Genomic DNA, 17397 nt, shown 5'->3' on the forward strand with positions numbered 1-17397 from the left:
GGCAGTCACTTTCTTGGGCAGTATGCTTAATATCAAGACACCTTCTTTGTTTCTTAGCTCACTTCCAGTTCAGAGATAATTCATGAATAACCCTTGTCCCTATTACCCTTGAAAGCACCATCCTTTTGCCCGGCCAGCGTGGCTCAGTGGTTGAGCATCAACCTATGAACCAGGAGGTCATAGTTCCATATCTGGTCAGGGCACATGCCCGGGTTGCCAGCTCCATCCCCAGTAGGGGGCGTGCAGAAGGCAGCCAATCAATGATCCTCTCTCACCATTGATGTTTCTATCTCTCTCTCTCCCTGCCTTTCTGAAATCAATAAAAAAAAATATATTTTTTTTAAAAAAAGAAAGTACTATCCTCTCATGGCACAACCACTTCTGCCACATATGTAAATTTTGGGGAAAGACAGGCAATCACCCATCTATTCTTTCAATTCAGGGACATTCCCATCTCTCTGAGAGACTCCATAAAAAAATCTTACTATGCTTGAGGAAGGAGATAGAATTTGTTCATCTTTTACCCCCTTGGGACTTTGAAGAGAAAGAATATGGGGGCATGGCCTTCTTAGAGCCCTCCAAGTCTCTTTGAAGAAAAGTCTACATGCATCCTCTTCTCCTTCTCTCTACTCTAATGTCTTTATAAATTGTGACTTGGATAAAGAGTCCAAAAGACCTGGAACCAATTTCTGGAAATATTCTCTATAAAATGTGACATTACTAATCTATATTTAGAATTTCATTGGAATTTAATATTTATGTCCTGATTGAAATTGAAAATTAAATATCATTTAGTAGTATTGTAATGCTGAAGTGATCATCTTTTAATGCATTGACTTATGATTTTAATTTTTTTATCTATCCAGATTACTGAAATGGAATTTACAGGCTAATGATTTTAAATATTTTAAGGCTCTCAATAAATATTGTAGAATTATTTTTCACCAACTTTCATTTCACCAACTTTCATTTCTACTCATAGACAAAATGCTGTATATTTATTATAGTTAAGTTTATTTATTCATTGATAATATAACATTTGCAGTACAATTTTTAACAATAGCACACAGTATATATGTGCATACACAAATGTGGATAGGTTCATGTACATTACTTCAAATAAATAAATTTCTTATTTCTAATATGATTTATTAGAACATTGTTCCTAAAAAACTTTCACACTCAATATTGCCACAGCGTCCTCTACCTAGTTGGGTCGAACTAACCTTTCACCTCAGTATTTAATGGGATTTAAAGAATGAAGAACAAGAAAATTTTAAATATATTACAGATCCTGAAAGTGCCATTCAGTGGTTCAAGAAATTCTCTGAAATTTTATGACAAGTTGCAAATTTAAGAAAACATTTTTCAAAGAAGTGTTTTCATTTAATCTGTACCATAAACTATAGGATGATAATACTTATTCATATTTTATAAAATGTAAACAAGTTCATAAAATGATGCTGACATAATCTGAAGACATTTTTTTTTTTTTTTAGTTTAATCATCCATGTTTATTGCCAGTGTTTATATGAGACTAGAGGTCTGGTGCACAAATTTGTGTACCAATGGGGTCCCTCGGCCTGGCCTGTGGGATCGGGCCAAAACCAGCTCTCGGACACCCCCTGAGGGGTTCTAGATTGTGAGAGGGAACAGGCCAGGCTGAGGGACCCCACTGGTGCAGGATCGGGGGTTGGGAGGGACGTGGGAGGTTGGCCAACCAGGGAGAGACCGTGCAAGGGCTCCAGAGCATGTCCAGCCCATCTCACTCAGTCCCGATCAGCCAGACCCCAGCAGCAAGCTAACCTACTGGTAGGATTGTCTGCCTCCTGGTGGTCAGTGCATGTCATAGTGAGTGGTTGAGCGGCCTTAGCATATCATTAGCATATTACACTTTGATTGGTTGAACGGACAACCGGACACTTAACATATTAGACTTTTATAATATAGGATATTCCATAGTTATGCTTAAAAATATCTCTGTCTCTGGCAAGATTTCAGTGCTGTAAACTTAAAGCTTTCTGCTTCATTCCTTGGACTAGATTTGCTTAAATTTCAGAAAAAAAAAATATGGTTTCCCTCTCTCCAGAGTGGAGGATAGGAGAGTTTCCTAATTTCAGAGTTTCTCTCCTATAATGCAGCACACTGCATGTGCCTTCATGGAACCATCTTTTGAGGTTTACTTGAACTTTTGCTCTGACTGCTGTCTTTACTGTAAGTAATAAATTGTATTAAACTCTTATTCAGTTTTCTCCAAATTTATATATGAATTTAATATTATTTCAATCAAAATCCTACCCAGCTGGATTTTTATAGAAGTCAATATGCTGAATCTAAAATTTACATGAGAATAATTAAAACATGAGTATGGCCAAAATTACTTTGTGAAAAAAAAATGTTTATGAAATTTACTACCTTATTTCAGCACTTAATATTAATGTAGTGTGGGATTGACTAAATTACATGCATAATTGGCTAAAATACATATGTAAATGAAACAGAATAAGGGAGTCCAGAAATTTACCCACACATGTATGGCCAATTTATTTTTGTCAAAGTTGGAAAGGAATTTCAATGAAAAAAAGTTACTTAGAATCATTAGTGCTGAACAAACTGGATGTCCATATTTTAAAAAATATTCCTTAATCCATACTTTATATCAGACATATATGTCAATTAATTATTATCTACATGTTTGTGTGTATGCATTTTCTCCCCATGCACTCAACGACTATGTTAATTGTAAAGCAATATTTTTATCAAGTAAGTTTATAAGTCACCAATCAGGGTTTAATACATATATTCAAAATATCTCCTTGTGAACACATTATACAGAAAATACATGAGCCATTTCTTGATAAATCAGTGTTATTGATTCAATTATTGCACTATAGGTTATAAATGAATGCAATGTTTATTTTTCCCTCTTTTAATCATGCTATTTTTGTTACTTTGAGTTTTGTGCTAGAAAGTATTTTCTTCTTTTCCTTTCTTTATTTTTATTAAATCAAGCTATCAGCTGTCACTTTATGTTGTGTCTTAATAAAACTCCTTTTCTTTTGCAAGACATTTTCTCATCTAGAAAATTAAACTTACAATTTAAACCATATGAAAAAGATGTAAATAACCTGATATGTTCTTATCTCAAATATATAAATTTTGATTCACTGATTTATGGTCCAGTTTTGTTGTTGTTCAGAGTCTTTTGAAAAATTACATTCTCAATCTTATCTATTTTTTGGTCTAATGTGTTGTGATAAAAGTTATAATTATATTATATTTTACAAGCATCATAACATTACATTGCTTCATGTGGATTCATGTAATTTCATCTATTTACTTATAGAGGTTTTTAATATGCAGGTGTTACATGCAAATGATATAAAATAAATTATTTGAAAACAAGTAGTCTAAGTTATTAAATACTTCATATTATATTACTCATGTTCTAATGGGAATATCCCTTATGAACTTTAAAAATCCTGGAATGTATTTCTTTCTTTGGATTACAGCTTTGAGTCTACCCAAAGTTAGCTAGGCTTTTTTCACTGTATCAGTAGCTAAAATCTCAGGGGGATTATATGTGTATGAATTGTTATAAAGAATTTGTAATTTCTTAAAGGAGAGTAGGAAGAGGGAGGAAAGAGGATAGATAATTGGCAAAATAAGCTTGAACTTTCAGCTTGCTTTTTTTTAATTATCTCTGTATAATTATAGAAATGATTCTTCGAATTCCAAAATGCATAGTTAAAATGGGAGTGATTTTCATAGTAATTCTAACTGCATGGAGGCCAAACTATATATCGATATTTCAATCCATGTTTAGTCTTTACATTCTAATCAGTGGTTGCAATGAAAAAGTAAAATCTTCCATGATAATTTCTTACAAGATAATATGGGGAAAAAACACACACAATATTCTTGAAGACCAGATTCTTTGGAATCACAAAAGACTATATTACAAAATATAGTTTAGATTAATCTGAATGATATGATTGGTAGATTGTTTATAGGTTCTCATCTTCAAAGGGCTAGAAATATCAAATATAAAAGTATAAACTTCTGTTACCATTTTATTCATTGTAAATATATGAGTCCAGCCAGCTACAAAACTAATTTCTATTAATTTTTTTAAAAAATAACTTGTTATTTTTTCAATATTTTTAAAATGCTCTTGGAGATTACAGTCATTTGAATCACAGATCTCTCAACCATTAAGTCACACTTCTTAATTACATGACTAATTAATTGATTGTTATATGCAAGATAGCAAGGTAAGGTAAATACACATTTGGGGAGAAGATATGACTTCCCTTCAGATATTAATTCTGTTGAGAAAACAACGTAAGAATTTATCATCCATTGATGAAGTTAGAGGCAATTAACAGCAGTTAACAGTATGAATCAACTTAGTGTGCTAATTGGTTTTACTGATTTTCAGTGTGTCTACCTAATGAAGAAACGTAAAGAACTAATGATTGTTTTTACTGATCTCCCAGGTTCTGAATGCAGATGAAGGAGTTACTCATCCAAGGCTTCTCTGGCTGAACTTCACTGTTGTGTACTCAACAGAAATCCAACCCAGAAACTCACAGCTGCTCTTGAGGAGGTGACCAAATAAAAAACTGAAACAAAGATAATTTTTGTATGATCTCAGCCTTTATGGAATAGAAAAGGTTTAGTAGCCAATTGGTTACCCATTCCCCTGCCTTTATTGGGAGATGCCTTGGCAAAGGTAGATAGATGAGCCAATAAAATCTCTTTGCAAACATGCTAATGAGAGATCTCCTGCAAAGACACTGAAAGTATGTTTTGATGGTAGTTACCTTTACATACAGAATGCGTTAGCAGAAGGAACCTAATCTATTGAAAATTGCTTGTGGTGAAGAAATCAGGAATTTATCAATTTATGGGACATGACTCCATAAGAAATATCACATATCCTGTAACTAATGGAGTATAAAAATATGTTTTGTAACCACATGGCTCCTTTATTTGCAAGTGATGTTTGCATAAATTCTCTTAGAGAATTTTTTTTTGTTAATTTTGACCAGAGTCTGTCCTTATGTGGCAAGAAAGAACCTAGAAAGCTGCAGGTTAATGGTCTCAGGGTCTCCCTCATACTCCTATGTTGCTCAGCTATGCATGCACTTGAAATTATTAAAAAGCTTAATACTAAATAAGACCTCTGATTTGTGTCTGATTTGGCAATCTAGTCATTTGTGTAAGCTGACATTGTTGCTAAGAGAGTTATACTTCAGAGCCTTGAATCATAATGACTAAGACAAAAGAGAGATGAAAACTATGATGAGAATCTGATGTTATCTCAATCATGTTGATGTAAACCTGCATGATTTATATAGCTGCTAACATAATTAAACTTTTGGTTTAATTATTGGCCCCTGAAAATAAATTTTATAATGGCATGATTCAGGATAGTTTCTTTGATCTCCTTCTGCTTAAATCTTTTAGCAAAATATGTCCTGGAAGGTCACTTGGATCTAAGAAGACAAACCTGCAAGCAGAAGATGAGGCAAGCAGTAATGCATAACAAATTATATAGGAATTTTAGTTAATGGAAAAGTCACTGAATCATTATAAATGAAGTGGCTGTTATACTATAATGGCCAAAATTTGAAGTTGATATTTATTTTGTGATATTACAATAAGGATGATGCTCACATTACACTCTGTAATATTCAGATCATAATGGAATATCATGTTGAGTTCTAGGTATATCTCTTTGAGAGCAATAGAGATAGCCATTAGCCTGGGACAGTCCTGCTTTAAATACATTTAATGGAATAATTATTAATAATGTCCCTTATAATTCTCAAAAGTATTCTACTTTGTATGATGACTTATGGGGTCACCCCAGATAGACATTGTGGATAAAGCAATTTGCATTGAGAAGGACTAGATATACTAGTAACTAACTGGAAATTGTTCATATTAACAGACTTGGTACAGTTTTTGAATATTTAAAACATTTTAATAAGTCATTTTGTAACAACCATAGCTGGCCACAATTGGAAATGTTTCCTTAGATTTTGAATTTTTCCTATTGCAAGCTATGTGGCTTCCATGATTGCTGAAAGTTAAATGACTATTAATTGTTACTGGTGGAAGTAGGATATCCCTTTCCTCACTGAGTGCTAGGGGTTAGGTCCTTATGCTATCTTGAAAAGATAATTTTCAGAGACTCGCACAGGAAGATAAGTGATTTTTATTTGTGTGGAATTACATTCTTGGGTTCCTAAAGTCCCATTTAACTTAATCCAGTTCTGGAAGAAATGCAGCTGGGGATTCAGTAGAGCTAACTGCAAAGCCAGTGTCCAGAGTTTCCATTCCATGTCGGAATTGGGTTTAGTTTAGCAGTAGGCTCGTTACAGTCTATTAGTCCACTGTGTGTGGGGTCCACATGGCAGTGGACCATGTGGGCAAATGCAGGACCATGAAAGTCCCACAGGCCAAAAGTCAACCAAGAGGAACCAAGAGGGCTCAAACCAACAGAGCAAGCTTCTTTGTTTAGGGACTACAGTATTCCAAATCTTTCCTTAGTTGCAGTGGCCAATGACCTGTTCCCAGGTGTGACTAACAGACAAGTGCCTCCCTATTTCACCAAGATTTCATTGGGCATGCCTCTATTCTCCACCCTGTTCAGGGCCTTCCCCTAGTGATCGGTGGGAAGTGTTAAACTGCAGCTTCCTGGCACAGCTGCTTAAAAAAGTGACATGCCTAAAATATTTGGCCTTCCCTTTGTTCCTTTCCTGTTATTAATAACTAGGTAATTACAACTTACAATGGTATCATAATAACACTCCATGATTCATTCCCAAAAGGAGCTGAGTTGTCAGTGAAAAGCGTTTTTGCCCATTTTATGTTTATGCCACCAAGTAGGACACGGAAGAGATGATCCACCAGTTTGCCACCAATATGAGGCTTGTTATTTAAGTAACTAAGGGGAAGATCATATACGGTTTAAGGAATCACAGTCAGTTCACTACTGGAGAAGGCCTTTGAGGTGATTCTTGCAACATAAGAAGAGTATGATAAGTGGAACTATGAGGTAGATTTCTATCAGATTAATATGCACACAAAGTTATGCAGAAAAAAAATGTAGCAAACTGTTAAGGGACAGTGGAGAGTTTGTCTAGCCCAGAGAGATAATCAAACATAGAAATAGGTGATATAGTAGAAGTTATTTAATACCTTTTTTTTTTTGGCAAATGAAGAATAATGTGAGAAGTGGAAGAGAAAACAAGTTGAACAAGTCATTGAAAATGTTTTTTTGTGTGTGTTTGTGTGTGTGTGTGTGTGTGTGTGTGTTTTCCCCCTGGGTGAACTTAAGACTTTAATGATTCTTTGGATATGAGAAAAAGCTCAAACATGAACAAAGTCAGAGGGAATGGGAAAGGAAGATAAAGAGAAGGGAGGACGATGCTTTGGGAATATGTAACACACTGGTCAGATGTCTTAATTTACTTCTGTCACACTCGGGTCACAGTTAGATGATACTCTGTTATAAAGAGCTGATAGAGACTAGAGGTTGGGTTCTGCAAGATCTTAATGGTAAGTGAGAGTCCAGTTACCTAACAACAGACTTCTGCAGAAACAGATTTCTCTTTCCATAACGGACTTTTGGGAAAAAATGTCCTCTTTACATACATATTCTTTTTTTTTATCAATGGAAATTTATTTTTAACACTGTAAAAACATCATTCTAGTGTTTTCTGGTTTTTTTTTAAGATTTTATTTTTTTTATTAAGGTATTATATATGTACATATCTTACCATTGCCCCCCACCCACCCCCATACAAGCCCTCACACCCCAATGTTTTGCATCCGTTGGTTACTCTTATATGCATGCATATAAGTCCTTCGGTTGATCTCTTATTTCCCCCACCTCTCCTTAACCTTCCCGCAGTAATTTGACAGTCTGTTTGATGCTTTACTGCCTCTGTATCTATCTTTTTGTTCATCAGTTTATAATGTTTTTTATTATCCACAAATGAGTGAGATCATGTGGTATTTTTCTTTCATTGACTGGCTTATTTCACTTAGCATAATGTTCTCCAATTCCATCCAAGTTGCTACAAATGGTAAGAATTCCTTCTTTTTTATGGCAGCATAGTATTCCATTGTGTAGATGTACCATAGTTTTCTGATCCAGTCATCTGCTGACGGGCACCTAGGCTGTTTCCAAATCTTAGCTATTGTAAATTGTGCTGCTATGAACGTAGGGGTGCATATATCCTTTCTGATTGTTGTTTCTAGTTTCTTAGGATATATTCCTAGGAGTGGAATTACTGGGTCAAATGGGAGTTCCATTTTCAGTTTTTTGAGGAAACTCCATACTGTTCTCCACAGTGGCTGCACCAGTCTGCATTCCCACCAGCAGTGCACGAGGGTTCCTTTTTCTCCGCATCCTCGCCAACACTTGTCGTTTGTTGATTTGTTGATGATAGCCATTCTGACAGGTGTGAGATGGTATCGCATTGTGGTTTTGATTTGCATCTCTCGGATAATTAGTGACTTTGAGCATGTTTTCATGTGTCTCTTGGCCTTCCTTCTATTCTTTAAATGAACTAAAAATAGAAACTTTCCTAAGGAGTAAAATTCTCAATTATCTCTGTGAGACTATAATGTTTTCTGGGCTAATTCCTGAAGGAATGCCTTCCCGCTCCCACCATTCTTTTCCTATTATGGTGAAGTGTATGTGATACTTATATGTAAGTATCAGTGTGTGTTGGAAAAAAAACATTATTATAAGAATTCTCAATGTAGAAGCAACAATTCTGTACTCTCATCTGTTTATAAAGAGTGTTTCTTGTTTTGTTGCCACAGTTTGTTGTGGCTTGAGACTCCACCTCTTCCCCTTGTATTCTTTCTGAAGGTAACAACTATTTGCTCCTCAGTGCCACCTGCCAAGCTGATTTGTCTGAGTCCTTGTTTCCCAGCAGGTCCCACCTAGTTATGTTTTTTGAAGTTGTGCTTCAGTGAATCCTTAAAATGTTACTTATGCCCTCTCTACCTTCCAGACAATAGCTATAGGAAATACAAATCTTTATTCTTGGTGGTATGCCAAGATTGAATATTGTAGAAAGCCTCTCTTTGAAGAAATTCTCAAAAATTCAAAACCATTACTGTACCATCTAAATCTTATTCTAGAATTTTATTTGTCAGAAGAAACATACCTTCAGAATTCTATTTAAGTTAGTTAGAGTTAATCTTCAAGTAGGGTTTTGCTTTTAAACCACTTTTTTTAAGAGTACATTTAGATATTCTTAATAAAAGTTTAATCAAAATGAAAAAAATCAGGATTATGGAAAAAATAATAGTCTGAAAGTAACATTTCTCAATATTTCTGAGTCCATGATGCGACTTTTTCATTAGTAGGGCAATTTCAAACAGTTTACTTCTCAAGCCGGCTCTCTACTTATACACAAAATTAGAGAGATAGTAAGTGATGGGATGGCCCACATCTTCAGTTATCTAAAATTTTAGACATAGAGGCCCAAACTGGGAGAATAGAGTTGAACTATGACCCCAATACAAAAACATTTACAGCAAGTGTCCATGTATCAGCCTTTAGTATTTGGCTGTCTTGGCCTCATGCAGAACCAGTTTTGGAGACTCTATCAGAAAACCATCTGCATCAGGATGGACTCCTTGGTCTTTTAGCTTTGGATTCCAGCCAAAGTTTTAGAGGTAAATCAGCAAAAAATGTCATAATTTTGAATTGGAATAATTTGAAACATCTTGGTAACCATCAGGGTTTCAAGAATAAACTGAAGGACAGTTGTTTCTTTATACATGACTAAAAACAAAAATAAGAGAAATGCAAAAAAAAAAAAAGCTTTGTGACTGCCACAAATGCTGTGACCTTTGGGCCTCTGAAATGATTTTGAAACAAACTTCTAGGAGGGTAGGTTTATTAAACAAAGGGTTATAGAAAGGCTTACATGAGTCATGAATGCCATAAACCTGATCTCTTTGGGAAAGTAGGTATATTTGCACATTTTTCTTGATGGAAATTTCCATCGTTTTTGAGATTCTTTTTTTAAAGTTTTTATTGTTGACACTAGTACAGATGTCCCCCATTTTCCCCCTCTTTGCCCACCTCCACCCAGCATCCTAATCACCCCCTCCCCTGGCCTTCAGCACACTGTGGTCTGTGTCAATGGGCTATGCATATATCTTCTTTGGCTAATTCTTTCACCTTCTTTTATCCAGTCCCTCTCACTCCCTGCCTTCTTATATCCATCAGTCTGTTTCCATGTTTCTGGTTATTTTGCTCAATAATTTTCACATATAAGTGAGATCATGTGGTATTTGTCTTTCTCTAAGAGCTTATTTTGCTTTGCATAATAATCTCCAGGTCCATCCATGTTGTTGCAAAGGGTAAGAGTTCCTTCTTTTAAGTTTCTTCTTTTTTCACATACAACTATTCAGTTTTCAAACAAACTTTGAAATTTTAAGACAAAAAGAATGGACAAAAGTATTATAGAACAGGTTTTTTGAGCATTTCTAAAACAAGATCCTGAAGTAATCAGCATATTTAGGTCAGAATAAAATACTTTTTTTTTTGAGATTTGCCTAAACTTGTTAGACTGTGTGTCTTCAGCAAACTCAAGAGATAATTGAGATTTAGTTATAGAAAATTTAAATGAATTGGGTAGCTATAAACCTTGGTCTGTGGCTAGAAATTCTCCCTTTGTTTATTTATAGCACAGTAATCAACAAACAATGTTTCCACCATACTCATTCTCATTACTCAGTTCATGGGATTTGCCATCCCTTCAGGGCAACACACTCCACCTGATCATTGAATGTCCAAAGCTGTTTAGTTAATCATTTTGAGCTAACAATATGCCCTCGAAATAAGATTTCTTCTTCCTGAGCTCTGGACTTCCTGGTGCTGGGTCTCTACAACTTCGAGAAAGCACAGTCTCCTCCCAAGCAGGACCTGGTCCTCAATCTTTAGAGATATTATGGATGATTGTAACTGACAGCAGTCCAAAACATATTACTATGTTAGGAGCAAAAGAGATGAACAATTAACATTTATTGGGTTCTTTCTCTTTTATAGGATCTTATTATGATCTGTGCTTTATTCTGAAAGGTAAGGATTCTTAACTTGTTTTAGAGATATAAAAGTTAAACACAGAAACATGAATCTTGCTCAATCATGATGTTTTAGGTACTTCTTCATGTGTACTTAAGTTTTTAACATTGTGTTTGTTTGTCTTTATAATAAAATATTTCTGAAACACAACATGTATAAAAGGAATTCAACTTTACCAAGCTTTATGTTTTCCAGAAAGAAGATTCTATTTGTTGTTGTTGTTGTTTTAATAATGGCTACAATAATATTCCATTAGCACAATATACACTATCAAAAAATTACAATTTAAGGTCAAAACAAAAAATCACCAGGAAATCTTGAAGGAGGCCACAGCATATAATTTCAGCCTTTACTCCAATTCTTTTCAGTGTTACAATACTTTGAGATGTATTGTATCATTACTATTTAATCATCTTTTAGAACTTCTGCAAGCCCAATGTAGAATGATTAAAGGTAATTTTTATCTGAGAAATAAAAATGCACCTTTAGCAAAAATGATATATTCTCATAAGAAATCATTAAATTAAACTTTTTTCATTATCTCAGCTACAGAAACTTGCCCCTGTACTTGATCAATAAATCTGTTATCTAAAATTTAAATTAATGACTATCTTTTGACTTTTCTCAAAAAGTACCCTTCTGATTAATAATTAGACCCTCATAACTTCCTCTTCAGCATCACTTATTATTTGCCTCTGCTATTAGCAAATCTTACATGTAATTATGTTTTGTTTATAACCACTTACTCCCAATGGATTCTCCTAAGCTATTCCTTATATTAGGAAGAACTCTCATAGAAATAGAAGTGGATAATTAATATATGTCCTAAACTAAGTTAATTCCCCTAAATTTTATTATTTTGTGAAAATACTTCTGCTTTTAATATTCTAATTTTATAATTGTAATTATTTATATATAATCAGGAAGTTTAGATACATAGAAGAAATAAGTCTTATACAAATGATGCTGTTTACTAATCATTAAGTTTACCAAAATTATATGAGATACCTATAAATACTACAATATAATAAAGGAGGAGATAAGTGCTATTACTTTGATTTGGAGAAAAAAGAAAGCCCCATAAAACTTTGGTTTAACCTTGACATGTACGATAAAAGATAAATGTTGTTTTACTGAAGAAAGACTGTGTGACTAATTCATGGAGGGAAATAGTTACAAATAAACAATTATGAGTTATTTGTTTATTTGAATCTTAGTGTGAGAGAGAAAGGGGAGTGAGTGCTGATACAGGAAATACAGGTTTGAGTCAGATTACAGGATAACTGTCTGAAGAATGGGGGTGTTGTTCTGAAGACTGAAGTCATCACTAATTGAGCACCTATGAAATCTGCTTTGCTATAAGCATGTTCCATATATTAAACTAGAGGCCCGGTGCATGAAATTTGTGCAGAGGGGGGGCGTGTCCCTCAGCCCAGCCTGCACCCTCTCCAATCTGGGACCCCTCGAGGGATGTCCAACTGCCCATTTAGGCCTGATCCCGGTACGGGCAGTCGGACATCCCTTTCACAATCCAGGACTGCTGGCTCCTAACTGCTCGCCTGCCTGCCTTCCTAATTGCCCCTAACCGCTTCTGCCTGCCAGCCTGATCACCCCCTAACCACTCCCCTGCCAGCCTGATTGATGCCTAACTGCTCCCCTGCCAGCCTGATTGCCCTAACTGCCCTCCCCTGCAGGCCTGGTCACCCCTAACTGCCCTTCTCTGCAGGCCCAGTCACCCCCAACTTACTTCCTCTGCTGGCCTGGTCACCCCTAACTGCCCTCCCCTGCAGGCTTGATCGCCCCAACTGCCCTCCCTTGCAGGCCTGGTCCCTCCCAACTGACCTCCCTTGCTGGCCTGATTGCCTACAACTGCCCTCCCTTGCAGGCCTGGTCCCTCCCAACTGCCCTTCCCTGCTGGCCATCTTGTGGTGGCCATCTTGTGTCCACATGGGGGCAGGATCTTTGACCACATGGGGGCAGTTGGAGTGATGGTCAATCTGCATATTATTCTTTTATTAGATAGGCTAGAGGCCTGGTACATGGGTGGGGGCCAGATGGTTTGTCCTGAAGGGTATCCCGGATCAGGGTGGGGGTTCCCTTGGGACATGGGGCGGCCTGGGCGAGGGGCCTGTGGTGGTTTGCAGGCTGGCCACACCCCCTGGCGACCCAAGCAGAGGCCCTGGTATCTGGGATTTATTTATCTTCTACAATTGAAACTTTGTAGCCTGGAGTGGGGCCAAGCCTTCTGCTTACTCCGTGGCGGCAGCCATTTCTGTTGGGATTTATTTATCTTCTATAATTGAAACTTTGTAGCCTTAAGCGGAGACCTGGGCAGGCCAGGGTGTGCGGAAAGCTTGGCTTCCTCCATTGCCAGGGAAACCCAAGCCTCCCTCCTGCTCTCTCTGTGGCCACAGCCATCTTGGTTGGGTTAATTTGCATACTTGTTCCTGATTGACTGATGGGTGTGGCTTGTGGGTGTAGCGGAGTGATGGTTAATTTGCATGTTACTCTTTTATTAGATAGGATAAAGTCCTCAAACATCAGATCTCTCCTGCCTATTAATCAAGGACCTTTGCAATTAATTGTTTCATTCTTTCAAAGTAAAATGAAGAGGATATTTTTGAGCAAAAATTATAAATCCTTTTCCCATTGTGAATAGGCTGAATTTAGATTACCCAGGTAAAATAAATTTCCATTTTTAAAAGGCTGCACTATGTTATTAATCTGGTTATTACCATGAAGAGTAACTCTAGGGTGATGAAGTCTTCCAAGTAGAGTTAACTGCCAAAAATAAGAATTATTAGTGTTAAATTAATGGCTTACATAAAAATCTATTTTTAAAGGTCTTCAATATAAACTGAAGTAAATCATACCTTTATAACATTGATTACATTGTTATGAAGGCATTACATTTAAATTGAGAAACATCCTTATTCACAAAGTACATACATTTTAAAAGCTTTTCACATTTTATTAATATTTTGAAATTAATGAGTATTACACAAAAGATATATATTTATTTTTTTGGAAATTTTGGAAAACCTAAAATTTCCTATAGGAACCTGAACAAATATATTAATCCAGGAAGACTTTATCCCACCTACAATACATGCCATAATGTGAATTCATATCTGCAGCACCTTAGAAGACTTTATTAACTTAATTAGGTTTATATAATATACTTGAGAGTAGTAAAGCTATGTTATAAGGACTCATGACATGAGTTAAAGAATCAACTGTTCCTTTCAGAAGCCAAGCTCTAGTAGATAAATACAAATCTTAATTTAAATGAAATTTGTCAAACCAGCGGGCATCCTTGCCAGAAAAATATACATTTCATCTTTCAAAACATATGAGTATAAAATATTTCATGGAGCAACTAGATTAATAATAATAATAACAGTAAATACTTATATGTGATAAAGAATATTTCCATATCACTAGGAAAACATGGATTATTATGTAGCCATGGTAATGGTAACCACCATAATCAGTTTGAACATGCCTTATTAATAAATTAAAGTTCTATATTTGCATAACACATAGACACTGGAAACATTTTTAAAGCAGGTTAATCAATAAATAACAACACCTCACCTCAGCAAACACACTTTTGCATGCTTACCAATCAATGAGGGCTCCTTGCTTCTAAAAGTCAAGCAATTAAAATTGGACTCTCTTGTGAATGTCAACCACTCAACAGCAATCTCACTCTAAATAAATTATGTCAACCCACTTGTCTTTAAAATCCCACCAGTCCTTGGATTGCAGGCTTTCAAAGTTCAATAGAAAATCAGCAGGCTGCTCTCCTCAAAGAGACTATGTTTGACAAGAAAGCTCTCCCTAATTATAATAAAAACATATCTAGTTTTGTGTTCTTCGTTTCAGATATTAAATAAGCATTTCATCCTTGGAAAATTCTAGAAATTATACCAAGATCATGTTGAAGATCTTTGCTTTTTAGATTTTTCAGGGGAGTCTTGAATCAACAGGCATGTGCACAATGGGCTCTGTGACCAATGTCCATTTGTCTTTATATTCATTTTTGGGTGAATCAGTCTCAACAATTTGAGCTGTTTTCTTATTCTTTAATTCTTAGACCAATATGTCTTTGTATAATGTCATTAGACCTAGGCCTTGATATAAAATAACTAGATCTTTCATAATTTATTATTGACTTCTAGATTCTTTAGATTCTAGATTCTTTAGGTAAGTACGAATCTAAATGTCTTTTTTTTTCTTTTTTCTGATGCTGCATAACACTGCATATAAAATTATCTAATTAGAGTTTTAGAGTAGTAACTTACTGGTTAAGTGACCCTAAAATCTCTCTGAGGCTTAGTTTTTCTGTACTTATCATGAGAATAATACTCCCTACTTAAAAAGTGGGTTTTGAGACTTAAGTGAGAGAGCACACAAGAAAACATGTAAAATAGTACTTAGTAATAACTGTTTATAGAATCCGAATGGTAGTCCTATTTTACATAGCAACAAATTTTAGTCATGTGACTATCTAAAATGCTGCTGTATCCTGTTCTATTTTTAGGTTTTAGGGAACATGTTGCACATAAAATTTGGACATACACTTTTTATTTCTCATTCTTATTTTCTTTGTACTTCATTTGCCTTCCTTTCTCTATGTTCATTTTTTGAGAGGCTACAGAGTATATAGAAAATAAGAGCCCTAGAAGTTATATAAAGAAAATCCAATGTTTGCATTTGAAGCACCAGTAATGTGTAGCAAAGAAAATAAGGCTAATCTTTAAAACTATAAAATGCAAAACAGGTAGTGAAAATTATATTATTAAAGTCCTCAACAGTTTTTCCTCATGCTAGAAAAAAATCATGTTTACTTAAAAAGAATAAGGAAAATAACAAAATATATAGTGATTTAAAAAATGTATTTTCATTGAATTCAGAGATGGAGAGAAAGAGAGGGAGAGATGGAAACATCAAGGATTAGAGAGAATCCTCCTGCATGCCCCACACTAGGGATCCAGCCTGGCTGTCAACATTAAACCACTGAGCCATTCTGGCTGGGCAATATATATTACTTTTAAAGGGCATTTTTTTTCTATAAATTCTATGACAGAAAAACAGAATAAAAATAAATTGTGTACGTTAAGTCAAATCCATTTGTATTTATCTTAAACTATAACTTGTCCAGTAGTGTTTTATTTTAAAGAGTTATATTTTTCCAATAAAGAAAAAAGCCATTATCTTACCAAAAAACATTTGTTCATAGTACTGAATTTGAAGATTTAAGTCTAAGATTATTCTTAAGCAAAACTCTTAAATGTTATTAAACAAAATTTCACAAACTGAAATGCATTTCCATTCTCAGAAGATGAGAAATACATTATAGTTTCCAAAAATTTGTATCAGTCCTGGAAATACTAGATTCATAAAAATTTCAGGGAGAGAGAAATACTAAATAATATAAATTATTATTTTTTTACTTATTGTATTATCCTACTGTATCACATAATAGCTATGCTAATTGTTCAGATAGTCATGTATTATTACTTTCAAGGCAAATTTTCACCAGGTCATTTTCCAAAGTAACAAGTAGATGGCATTATATTCCTATTCTTAACACATATTCCTAATAGTAAAATTTAAGAAAAAAAATTCTACAAATCATTTTAGTTTTAAAAAATCATAAAATGAGTAAATAAATCTGGTCTTTTTTTCCATAATCTAGTTATTGGAGTCCTCCCCAATCAAAAGTATTACAATTCTAATGATTTCCCTGAAATAATTGCCTTGTTAACTGAAACTAATTAAAGAAAACTACTTAACACAGCAAGTAAAATCTTTAATATAAAATTAAAGTCCTTTTATTTTATGACATTTATGACTCTATAATGAGTTTTAGTTTATAATGAAACATTAAACTATAACATAACTTACTCATCTAACCCAAGCCTAAGTAAATGAAGAAAACCATTAAAATAAGAAAAGGAAATAGTAGCAGAACCCACCTCAAAGTAAAGAAATCCTTCAAATCATAACCATAGTGTCTGAAAAGCAGTCGCAAGAGGAAAAGGCAATAAAAGATTATAGGAATCATGTGTAGCTCTTACAGAAAACAAACCAGAAACTATTCAAACCTCATTAAAAGACACCCATTTTTAGATGTACTATATGTAATACCTGAACTTCTAAGAAAAAGCACAGGTTATTCCTGAGGATAATCACCAGAGAGGGGGAAATCTACCAGGATTTGGCATTTTGTTATCACTAAGTAGAACTCTGAAAAAAAATTA

The sequence above is a fragment of the Plecotus auritus genome (genome assembly GCF_963455305.1).
Source record: "Plecotus auritus genome assembly, chromosome: 2".
Taxonomy (NCBI): domain Eukaryota; kingdom Metazoa; phylum Chordata; class Mammalia; order Chiroptera; family Vespertilionidae; genus Plecotus; species Plecotus auritus.